The 12,967-nt window shown below is 36.6% G+C and overlaps 1 long non-coding RNA gene across 1 annotated transcript; it reads right to left on the bottom strand.

Annotated features, from left to right (window-relative positions):
• Nucleotides 1-195: 195 nt before the first annotated feature.
• On the bottom strand, nt 196-6,610 carry LOC120438933. The gene is made up of 3 exons (XR_005612262.1): nt 6,504-6,610; nt 6,178-6,237; nt 196-330 (listed from the first exon to the last, which is right to left on the bottom strand). It is a non-coding gene; the product is annotated as an uncharacterized LOC120438933 (long non-coding RNA).
• Between the last annotated feature and the right edge of the window lie 6,357 nt (nt 6,611-12,967).

Genomic DNA, 12,967 nt, shown 5'->3' with positions numbered 1-12,967 from the left:
TTGTGGCAGCCGTTGTTGTCGTAGTTGCTGGGGCTGCGGTGGTGGTGGCAGCCGTTGTTGTTGTCGTCACAGGAGCAGTGGTAGTTGTGGCAGCCGTTGTTGTTGTTGTTGTGGCAGGGGTTGTGGTGGTGGTGGCCGCTGTGGTGGTGGTGGCAGCCGTTGTTGTTGTTGTGGCAGGGGTTGTGGTGATGGTGGCAGCTGTTGTTGTCGTAGTTGCTGGGGTTGTGGTGGTGGTGGCAGCCGTTGTTGTTGTCACAGGAGCAGTGGTAGTTGTGGCAGCCGGTGTTGTTGTTTGGGCTGTGGTGATACTGCCAGGCATTATTGTTGTGGCTGTGGTAAATATTGAAGTTAGTGTTATATTTATTGTTTTTCCCCATAATTTTTCCCCATAATTTTTTCAATTTCCTCTGTGTTGCTTAAATTGCAGAAACGACTTTCCATACTGTTCAATATGCATGTTCACCTTTCCTCAAGAAATCCATAATTTTTTTTTATCTCTTTTTGATACAAATATCATGTCATGAATTCATTGCAACAGTTTACACATCAAGTTCTTGTGTTTCATATTTACTGCCGACTCAAGTAATCTAAGATAATCTGTACATCTAAACAATTTATACAGTAGTACTAAGACGACTGTTAAAGATGAGTGAATGCTGACTCAAAGCCAGCGCCCACACCCTGTTCTTCAACACGTAGCAACAGCAGCCATTTGTTCATGTTTTTTTAGTAGATTCACTTTGGCATTTTTTTTAAGTCTCTTTATGTTGCTTTTTATTTTGCTTTATCGTTTTGCTTTTGTGATATGACATAAATGATAAGAAAAAGATCATATGTGTTCTCATTAGATAGCGATTTGGTTGGTGTGTGTGGGAACATAGCCTATAGTTTTGTATTGTTAAATTCTATGTTAGAACATGTTACAATGCAAAAGTAATGTAAAGAGTAGTGTGTTATAACCTCAGGATAATGATGCTCGGAAACTAAGAGCCTTAATCAGGACATTTAATGACCACTTTTCGAGACGTCAACAGTTAGCCACAACACATACAGGAACCTGTTTCCCACATAACATTCCGATGGGAAAAACCCTGAAAAATCTGTGAAGGTTCCGGGATGCAACACCTCCAAACACACATTAACATAAACACTCTTTACAACATAGTGCAACAAGATATTCCTCCTTGGAGTAATTAAGTGACACACTGCATTAAATACATTACATAATTACTTTAAGTACTTAATATATCAAGTATGCTTTTAAGTAAATGTTCTGTGTGATATATGTAATACATTACTCTTTTTTAAGTAATGACCCTAACACTGATAGGGGTGGGAATTTTGTGATTCTGATTCCATTGCCGTTATCACTCAAAGATTCTTTAGTCTTTCCCTTTGTCTCCACTTTGTTTCAGGGTCTGCAGATCGTGTGGAGTGGAGAATAGTGAACCCAAACGCATACAAAACAAAACGTGGAAACAAACTTAATTTAACCTAGCCTAACCCAAAAAGAGCTATTTTATTTGAGGCTGAGTAAACTGAGACAATATGGAGTGGACAGTGTGCGAACCCCAAATGCAGACGACGGAAGAAAAACTGAAGACACTGAACACAGGACACGACACTGTCAGTCTAATACAGGAAACATGAAGACACAGACTAACTCACACAGTTTGACACAGAAGCTGCGAGGAGACACAAAGAGGGAAACATGGAAACAGTTAAGGTAGACAAGACAAAGAGAGAGAGACGGTGAGGGAGACAAAAGGAGAAAGAGCGGGAAAGAGAGAGAAAGTGTGAGCGAGGGACATGGAAAAAGAGGGAGATGACGGGCTGGGGAGAACATACATGTTCACATGACAAAATTCGGAGTGAAACACAAGGAGGGAGTACGCGAGCAGGAAAGGGAGACGAGACAACTTGCGACATGACAGCCCCGGGCAGGGAACAGGAAACGAGACAGCAGCAAAAAAACATGAAATACCAATTACCTCAGAAAACAAAAAGGAACTAATACGCTGAATACAAACAATTTTATTGTTTTTGTTACTTTTTTTGTAAAGTTTAAGCAACATTTGATTTTTTATTTGAGTTTTTAAATGAACAGACCTGTTCATGTGACTGGAGTAATTTTTATTAAACTTTTTTAAAATTTTATTTGTTCCTTGAGTTAGGTAATTAGCTTGTCTCTTTGAATTGCTTGCTTTGAAGTTAAACCAATTAATGAACTAATTTCTTGTTTATTTTCCTTTGTTATTTAATTGTTTGCTCCACTCTGTGCCTGCATTGGTCTGATAAGCCACTATTTAAGCTCCTGATTTTATTTTATTTTTTTCTTCTTTTTGTCAAATTGGGCAGTTTTCTTTTTTTATTTTAATGTAAAGTTTCAGTTTGTTTGAGGGGCCAGTTTTACTTTTATGCTGCCAAATAAAAAGCTTCATGAAAAAACAGTATAACTATGAGTGTTATTTAAACAGGAATTTGTATTATTGTTTCTTAAAATTGAAAAAAAAAATAATTAACTGATTACAGTTATTAACAGAGCCCAAATAGATTTTTTCAGCCTTGAAAATGTCACGAGGCTCTATTCTATAGCTCGATGTTATTTGAGCCTAGCCGTTACATTTTAAGTTGTGGTGAATCCAAATTATTAAGTCAATATTTTGCACGGCTTCATTGAATGTGTTAAGGCTGTATAAAAGCTGATTAGTTTCAGTTTCAGTTTCAATTTTATTTCTATATCACATTTAAAAGACCCAGGTACATCAAAGTGCTTCACAGACAAGCCGCATTTGCGGGGCTACAACAATAAAGGAGCAAAGGATTATGAGGGGGTTTTAATCTTTTTATACAAATGAGTGGTTTTAAATGAAATGACCTATGGTTGCTGTGACACCGACCATGAGGACAACTAAATGCTTCACAGACAAAGGAGAAAGAGACTAGGGCTACCACAAACGATTATTTTGATAATCAACTACTCACCGATTATTTTTGCGATTAGTCAACTAATCAGATTATGCATCCACTGGACGTAAAACTCATAGCTTATTGCACCAGCATGCATCTGTTCTTATATACAGCTTTAAGTGTTTAAGGTATGTGCTAACTAAAAAATAAAGACAAGATGAGTTTATTAAATTTTAATGAAATTTGCAGATTGTTTCGGTGAAGTTTAATAAACTCAGCCGTCTGCTCCTTGCTATCAAAAATATAACAGGACACCAGAGTATATTCTCGAGCATCTCACACTTCTGATAATCAGTTGTCTGCTTGATGTTTATTCAGCTGTGTAAAAACTATAACTTTAATCTCAGCCAAACCGATTTACTCAGGAACAAAAAAAATACTGAAAAAAGCCAAACAATAAGATTTTTAAGTTATCTAAATGACTTATATATCATGTTTAACCTGTGTAGCGAAAGACGGCGGTGGGTTTGAAAACGATTTGCCGGGAGTCCGGTGTTCTCACCGGCTCTAGTGAACCTTGAACCCCGGCTAGCTATTGAGCTGGTGGGTAACAGACGTCTCCGACAACTTCGGAGCGCTTTTGAAAATATGTGTTGTCTTGATAAACTGAGCAGATATTTGAAGTTTACACAGCTACATTCTCGCCTGAAAATATGTTAAATGTTTATTTTGTGACCCAGAAAGAATAATAAGAGTAATATTAAAACTAACTGGCTGCCGCCATTGCTAGAAACTGAGCAGGGCCGCGCTATGAATTCTGGGATAGGTTGGGCCACGAAGTATACACCCGACCTATCCTTCAAATCTGGGGAAATGAAGGGCGCATTTGTCGGCCGCTTTTGTCGGAGTCTTCGAATTTGGACAGTCTTCGTCGTGTCGCTGTAACGTAATTGGCCTACTAATGCGGGCACAGGAGGATGCGGTTCCTGAATTTGGACACAGCTACGATACCGGACACTGCTTCTTCTTCTTCGGGATTTAACGGCAGCTGGCATCCTTGTACGTGCAGTGCTGCCATCTTCTGTTTCAGTCCGTTATTACCAGTGATGGGAATAACGGCGTTACAAGTAACGGCGTTACTAACGGCGTTACTTTTTTCAGTAACGAGTAATCTAACTAATTACTATTCCTATCGTTACAACGGCGTTACAGTTACTAACAAGGAAACGCGGTCCGTTACTATTTTTCAACAAACAGACGGTTGAAGCTGTGTTCAGCTTACCGCATCTTATATCAGCTGCAGGAAGTAGCTGTAAATAATCTGGGCGCTACAGCTTTAAGCAGCTGCGCGCTCCCGTGGAGGGCAATCATGATCACTGTCTAGCACAACACCTGGAGCTCAGGGGGCAAAACAATCGCATGAGTGCTGCTGAGGAAGAATAAAGTAGTCGTGGTAAGTCAATCACATGACCACTTAAAGAAAAAGCAACAAGGTGCCAGTTTTTAAATTGTGTCGATAGGCCACGTAAAACCAGAGTCATGATAAACAAGATATACACAGCGTTTTTTCCTCAATAGTTTCCTTACGTTAGCGCTAGCAAGCACTCTCTGCTTATGAGCAAAAAAACAAAACAAAAAAAAACGGGAAGTTTTAGGAGTGACGGCGAGAGAGAGAGAGAGAGAGAGCGAGTTTTGAGATGTGAGAGATTTGTGAGGTTTAGCATGTTTGGAGTGTGTAGTTAATGTGTTGTCTTGTGTAGTTAGTGTGTAGTGTTGTGGATAGTTTTGTGTTGTGTGTCAGAACAATGAGGCGACTGCTGTCTCCAGGTAGAAACAGGAGTGATACACCTGCTGCTGTCAGACCTGCAGGTATCAGGCTGTGATGTTCTCCTTTGTAGTGGACAGAAATGATTTTTTTGGAGTGGCACAAATAATTTGTGTGGCATCTTATTGAATGCAGAACAGCTGATTGTTCTGTAAATAGTTTGAAATGGTTATTTTTTAAAAAAGGGTAAAAGGTAAATGGCTGCAAATAACTTTGTTGTTTGCAAAACTTGTGCATATGATTTAAAAATTGACAATTAATATTTGCATTTGAAGTTATGAAATGCAAGTTTGAGGGGATAGGTTAATTGGATAATCCAAATTGTCACTAGGTGTGAGTGAATGTGAGCGTGAATGGTTGTCTGTCCCTGTGTGTTGGCCCTGCGACAGACTGGCGACCTGTCCAGGGTGTACCCCGCCTCTCGCCCTATGACAGCTGGGATAGGCTCCAGCGCCCCCCGCGACCCTGGAAAGGATAAGCGGAAGCGAATGGATGGATGGATGGATGGAAGTTATGAAATATGAGTCATTAAACATGTTTATGGTTGTTACAGTAAAAATATCACTTTTTCTACTCTGATTTTATGTTTTTTGTCTGATTTTAGATCAATTGTGTTAATACAGTATGTCAAAATGAAAACATGACTGCAAATTCAGACACGTGAGGTTGTGCTGAAAAGAATGATACCAAACAAGGCAAAGTAAATAGTTTTTAAAGGTAAAATGTGGAGGGAAAATCTAGAGTAGTAAAAAAAAATGGCCAATTATACCCTGGACCCCAGAGGGTCAAACGTTCTTTGTTTTTTTTAAAGTAACGCAATAGTTACTTTTCCAAGTAATTAATTACTTTTAGAATATTGTAACTCAGTTACTAACTCAGTTACTTTTTTGAAGAAGTAACTAGTAACTATAATTGAATTACTTTTTCAAAGTAACTTGCCCAACACTGGTTATTACACTCTTGAATCCTACTACTTATTCCTGTGTCTTTTGGGATCTTACAAAGCTTCAAACAACGCGTCAACTATTAAATTAGTCGTCGACAATTTCGATAGTCGACGTAATCATGACTAGTCGACTAATCGTGGCAGCCCTAAAAGAGACAGACAGAAACGACACGTTTTGGGGTTTTTTAAGCAAAAATGTCAACATGTATGCAAAATTTCCTCATCTCAGCTATAACAAACTCAAAGTTGTTACTAGACACACGTTTTATAGACATTAAAAAATGTAGAAATTTGACTTAATCTTGCATTACTAGGTACAACTCACCTAGACTGTAATCACTACACTCAAGTTAATAAGTGCTTAACCATTAAAGTATTATAGCAATTATCATTAATACAGTCTATATATGTCTGTTGCAATTTTTGCATGAGGGTATATATAGCTATGCTAAAGCAGTTCAGTTATCAACAGTTAGTTTAGCATCACTTAACTTACCTATTAGAAGCAAGGAAACTGATATCATCAGTCCAACCCCCATTGTTTAATCAGTTAAATCTGTAAAGGTAACATAAGTCATAAGTCAAGTAGCTGTATGAGGATAAGAAAAAAAAAGAGTGAAAAACCCAGTAAAATAAATTTGACAAAAATACAAGACTTTTATTATTAACTGTACTCATCATAACACCTTCTAATTAAAAAAAAACTATGTATGACAATTTTAAAATAATCTAGGTAAAAAAATGAATTAGGATTATTTTAACAAGTTAGTGGAAAAATGAATATTCACAGTACATAAAATCTATTTTGTATATAGCACTTACCAAAACTGAGATCAGATCAAAAGGTATGAATTCTCCTTTTTTATCTCCTGTAGATATTTTTTTTAATTATTATGTTTTAAAATAGTGCAGTTCACCTCTTTGCTCTGGTAAACCTTACACCTTACACAAAACTTCAGACCTCTTGTGGCTTTATATATTTCAGAAGAGTGAGGGCTAATGACGTATCTGAGAGATGATAGAAGAAGCTGTGACATCATGAGGAACAATGTCACATTACAGGATTCACAAGTTTGTCAAGCGATCAGTCTGAAAGTTTCCTGGCTCAGGATAACAGCCTCTCCCTTATTTTTGTTAGTGACCTCAGTTACTCATAGACGTCAAGCCAGACAAAAAAATAATGAATTCCAGTAGAGCAAAAAGCAGTTGAAAGATATGTAACATAATCAAAGCAATCAGACATCTTTTTTTATTACAGAATATGAGTTTTTCAAAAATTTCTCACTGTACCATCTAATACAGAGCTTACAGAAAAACTTACAGAAATGTTTTTGGCCTTTTTTGATAGATGCACTGAAGAGTGACAGGAAAGCAGACAGCAAGAGGAAAACAAATAGCCACGGGTCAGATTCAAACCCAGGCTGCTCGCTCTCAACCATGTGGCAGCCTGCTCATCCTAGTGAGCTCAACCAGAAACCCAATACAGAACTTTTAAACAAAGTGATATATTCTAACAATATGTTGTGAACTCAGAGCATCACAGTTAAATTTCCTCATATTTTTCCAAGCACCTGAAAACTTATGAAGTCAATATTATCTAGTACAAAATAATGATATTTATCAGATGGGACATCTCTGTGTTTTGCTTTTAGTCTATATAGTGAAAAATACCACATTTTTATATTTCCATTCTGTGTTTTTACTGCTGTAATAGAAATATTTGTCTCAAAAGTTGCCTCAGCAATGCATTATATAAACCACACTCATTTGCCTAAAAATGAGGACTGATGATGCATTCAAATTTAACTCCTTTCTCATATTTTTAAATTACAGTTTTCTTGAAGAGTCAAACAATAATGATAAACAAACAAACAAAAAAGAACAAGGCATTAAGATTATTGGTCTGGCTTAACATTTGTTTGTTTTTTATGTATTTTCTCTATCGCTACATCAACTCAATAAGCAGTTTACTTATTAAATCATTAAATAGGCTAAAGGTTTAGTGCTATTGTCATCTAAAAAATCTAAAACTACTAAATCTTTTCTTGACATTCCATTGCCTCCAGTTAATCCTTTAAAGTCTGCTTTTGACTGAAAAAATTTTATCCATGCTACCATGGTAGCATGGATAAAATTTATACCTACATTTATGCTCTTCACCATATTTACCTTTGCTAGAAATGTTTAGTGATTGAATCCATGGTAGCATGAATCATGGTAGCATGGATAAAATCTTGTACTATGACATGATAATAAAATATATATTGGAAATATTTGTGTATTTTCTCTGTAGTCTTCACATAGACACAATATATGCCTTGCACCTTGACTGTCTTTTTTTAATGCCCTTTGCTCACAATATGTCAAGCTCTAACATGCACGATAATATATATATATATATGTATATATCTTACAAAAGATTGTAACTACTCCAGAACGTCATTTGACAATGATAGGTTTTGGTATTCATGAGCGGAGATGGGCAGTAATGCGTTACAAGTAACGCGTTACTGTAATCCGATTACTTTTTTCAAGTAACGAGTAGGGTAAGGGCTTACTATTGCAAGGGTAATTAGTAATTAGATTACTGTTACTTTCCCTTAAGAACGCTGCGTTTCTGCGTTACTAAAACCGTGATTTTTTTGCCAGAGTGTCTCATGACAATGACATAAGTGAGTGCGATGTTTCTGGCAACAGCTGTGTGCAGATCAACAATGGATAATATATTGAGTGCGGGAGAGAGTATGAGCGTGCAGCGTTTAAAGCGTGGAAGTACTGACCTTACTTTGAGTTTGATTCCATAAAAAGTGACGAAAACATCCGCTGTTCACTGCGTGGGAAGAAAACTTCTTTTTACAGCGAAAAAATCCCTTAACTTCCGAGCAAGCACCGAGTACGCTGCCACGTAACTCACAGAGAAACTCGCGGATTCTTCCACTGACCGCCGCGGCACACCTGCACCAGGGTAAACCTCCGCCTACCCCACTCCTGCTTTACAGGTGAAAATAGAGCAACAGGACCGCTAGTCTTTGATTTTATTTATTTTCTGCTGTGTTTTACTTGCAACTATTTGAAAGAGTGAGTGTAAACACTCAAAAAAATTTATTTTATATGCTGGAATGTGCAGAAAATAGGTTTAAATGTTAAACAAATTTCTTCCAGTCAGAGAATGTTGCATATAATTTAATTTTTCCTTGATGCATAAAGTTAAAAGATTAAAACTAATAAAACAAGTTTTAAAAGGAGACTTTTCCATTTGATTACATTTTGTATGATGGATTATTCAGAAAAAGTAGAATTGGGCTGAAAGATCTATTGCTTTATTACCTATTCAGGTTGTAAATTGTGTTTTTAAAAAGTAACTACGTAATTAATTACATTTGAAAATAAGTAATCAGTAAAGTAACGGGATTACTTTTGGGGGAAGTAATCAGTAATTAGTTATTGATTACTTTTTTCAAGTAACTTGACCAACACTGTTCATGAGTAAGCCATTGCTACTATAATGACAAATTCATTCAGACTGTGGTGGAAGGGAATCAATTTCTTACATACTCATAAAAAACCTACATGAGCCTACAGGAACAGATTGGTCATGGACGTCTTTGACATAAAGATCCTACTGCATTTATTTTGTGTTAATGTTTATGTGCAGAGCATTTGTGACCTTGGTGCACTATGCCTAAGCAGTAGACAACCACTCTCTCAAACTTTAAATGATCTGTCACCTTGTAGCTGAATTCTTGTGGTTCCTAAACACTTCCACTTTGCCATAATACCACTTACAGTTGATCATGTAATATCTAGAAAGCAGGAAATTTCACAAACTGACTTGTTGCAAAGGTGGCGTTGTACATTTGAACTGATGTTGGCCAACAGCGAGATCAGTTGATCTGCAAAGATTGAGCTGAGTCTGTCTGTCAGACCTGCCAGAAATAACTCTGTTCTTGATTTGTGGCATCAGTATTTAATGAAATGTATTCCACTGTTGCAGACTGAGTTACTGAAGCTCATTTTGTGGTTTTGGCCAAGGAATAGACAAATTATGGGATCGCCAAACAAAGCTTGCATAAATGGCCTAACAATAAGGTTCAGGACTGATTTAATATCTTAAACACTTGAACATAAACATAAAGAAAGGCCTTTTGTCTGGATAAAAGTAATCAGCCTTCATTAACAGGCATTATTTATCCATGAATGATGTTTGAGATCTAGTATGTTATGTAAGCAGCTGTTTTTGCATTTATTTTTAGAATCGAGCAGGTACGCAAAGGCGTCACTTTCATTGTTGTTTATAACAAGGTGGGGTTGTTTCTTGTGAAACAGCTTCATACCAGTGAACAACCATGTAGACAAATGACATCTACCACATTGTTTTCACACCATTTCTAATTCACTCAGATTAAATTCTGACCTTTTAGTTTGTGATTTAAGGACAACTGACTTACACTGGTAGATGTGTTGACATGTTCTACAAAGAAACATGCAACTTAATTAGAAATATATCTACATGTAGCACTTGGTGCACTTTAATTAAATACTATTACCGGTGGAATAGAGAATCTTTTGAATCAAAGTGCAGCTAATCAGAGTATGTGGAAGAAAAAGAAATCTGCAGACAAGCATACATTTTAACATTAATGAAAACTCCCAGATTAAATTAGTTTAAATCAGTAATTAAACAGGTTATTTTTCAAATCAGGCAAAGGCAACAAAGAGAACTAAAGAATTACAGTGGTCCCTCAATATAACACGGGTCACCTTTCGCGTCCTCACTGTTTTGCCAATTTTTTTGTGCAATTTTGCATGTTGTTTTTAACAGTGCATTGTGTTCTGCGTCCTGATTGGCTGTAGAGTATTGTCAGTCAGTCTTGTGCTGTGTCTCCGGTACAGTACAGAATGTGTCCAGCTTGTCAAATTTACATAAATCTTCGATCGCTAGCAGTGTGACTCTAAGGTGCTATACTGTATGTCTGTGAGTTGTCTCCCAAAGTCAACGAAACATTTTGCACCATCAAAGGCAACTACGGGTGCCTTTGGTTTCACTCTATAATACTGGACTTATTTTTCTACAAAGGTTTGAACTTTGAGAGTGTTTAAACAAGAGAGAAAAGTGTGAAAATGTTCATGCCTATCTCAGAAAAGTGTATAACGTGTGGAGTGGGGGTTTTACAGCCTTAAAACATCTAGAACAATTGTAAAAAATAAAGTTGGCTACTCCCGCGATAAACGAGGAACCACTGTATTGTAAAATCTTAAAAATAGGAGGGAAATTTTATTGAAAAGAGCATTTCAGAAAGTAACTCTAAACATTAATAATAACATTTTGATAAATAAACAAATATTATCTATTAATATTAATAGTTTTTGTGATAACAGAAACATAAATGCTTTAAAGGTTATGGTCTACGTCAGCGGTCCCCAACCCCCGGGCCTCGGACCGGTACCGGTCCGTGAGTTGTTTGGTACCGGGCCGCGAGAGTTGAGGCTCAGGTGTGAAATGTATGGTTTTCAGGGTTTTTTATCGGTTTTCAGCGTTATTTTGTTATCGTTTCTATCGTTAACTCGGTTTTCCTGGGTCTTTTCACGTGTGTTATGAATAAATCTTCTTCTTTTTTTGGTACTGGTACTAGTTTTATTTTGTTGTATTTATCTGCGACACCTTAAATGCCAGTCCGTGAAAATATTGTCGGGCATAAACTGGTCCGTGAGGCAAAAAAGGTAGTCAACTACATCCAACTCATGCCACATTCTCAGACTGTTTTTCAGAGCGGCTTCAGTAAAAAAGTGATAATGGAACAGGAGCACGAGGAGTGTCCAGCACACCCACAAATTTTCAGCAAGTGTTTTTTGAAGGGCAACAAAGAGGAAAATGTCATCACACCCAATTGTGATTGTTGGTGTGATTAGAGTTTCAACAGACTGAAAATTTAAATCAGCAGACAGTCAGTCAGTCATACCACACAGTAATCCTCATGCACTACTGAGTTGATTATTCTTAATTCATGTTGATGGACATTATTTAATCTGTGACATTAAATGTAATAAAGGTATTACTGCATTATCTTCAGAATCAGATTCAGAATACTTTATTGATCCCTATGGGAAATTATTATGTTTTATTATGAATATATGACAAAACTATAAAAAATAAACTTTTTCACTTTTTAATGTGCTTGCTGCAGAATTTCTCAATCAAATATTAACATCTTAATAACTTTTTAACAAGACAGCTTGAGATTGCTGACATGAAACAAAATGTTTCACAAATACAAAACTAAACCTAATAAACTAATGTTGTTTACAAGCTTACAGTTAAAAAAAATTTTAAATAAAAATGAACACTGATTTTTTATACTACTTACAGTCAGCTGGCTTATATCGAATTAAATTACAGCTTTTAATCATATTAACTCCCACCTCACTTGACCCTGGAATATTAATCCTTGAACTGTTTGTGGTAAATCTTCTCTATAAAAATAAGAACTTAAGTTTTTTCTTTTTTTCTTTCAACAGGATCTTTTGAATCATTAAGTCTAAAAATAAAATTTGCATAAAACAAATTAAATTGCCTAGACCAACGTATTTACTGAAGAGGAAGAAGACTGGGGCAATGTTTTGCTGCCGAGGAGAACCATGGAGAAAAAGAAAAAAAAAACACAAACAAACACAACATAGCTACTGTGTTTTTCTCATTTAGATATAATAAAACACACACACACACCTTCTTTTACAGCATTGCTTGCACAGTTGATCTGTGGAGCTTCAGATATTAACCTTGTACAAACACACAACAAAACACTAACAAAAACGTAAATGCTTTGAAGGTCATTGTCCTTGTCACTGCACATGTATGCCTAAATGCTAGTGTTAGCAAACTAACAGCATTTAGCACGCAGTCTCTTTGTGCATTTATTGACTGATTTCTTGGACTTAATATGGAAGACATTATTCTATTTCGTTGCCAAGTATAAAGAACACATGGCACACGCAGGAGTACTGAGGTCTTCCAAAGCCATCACAAATGCATTATTGAGTGACTTGATTATTGGTTGCAACCCTTCCCCTGTCTACTGTGGAAAACAAGAGTTTTTGGCACTTTATGACAGTAGTTGACAGCAAATACAGCCCAGTATGTCGCAGAACAATTACATCAAAAACAGAAAACCTTGCTGCTGAGAAACGTTCAATTTTAAAAACTCAGTTGAGCGAGACTGATCAATGGGCTGACCTCACAGCCCATTGTTCCTTCAGTGGGCTGGTTTCAGTCATTATGCAAATGTACT

The sequence above is a fragment of the Oreochromis aureus genome, linkage group 3, assembly GCF_013358895.1.
Source record: "Oreochromis aureus strain Israel breed Guangdong linkage group 3, ZZ_aureus, whole genome shotgun sequence".
NCBI lineage: Eukaryota > Metazoa > Chordata > Actinopteri > Cichliformes > Cichlidae > Oreochromis > Oreochromis aureus.
Note: the sequence above shows the minus strand (reverse complement) of the source record. Positions and strands in the feature narration are given on the sequence as shown.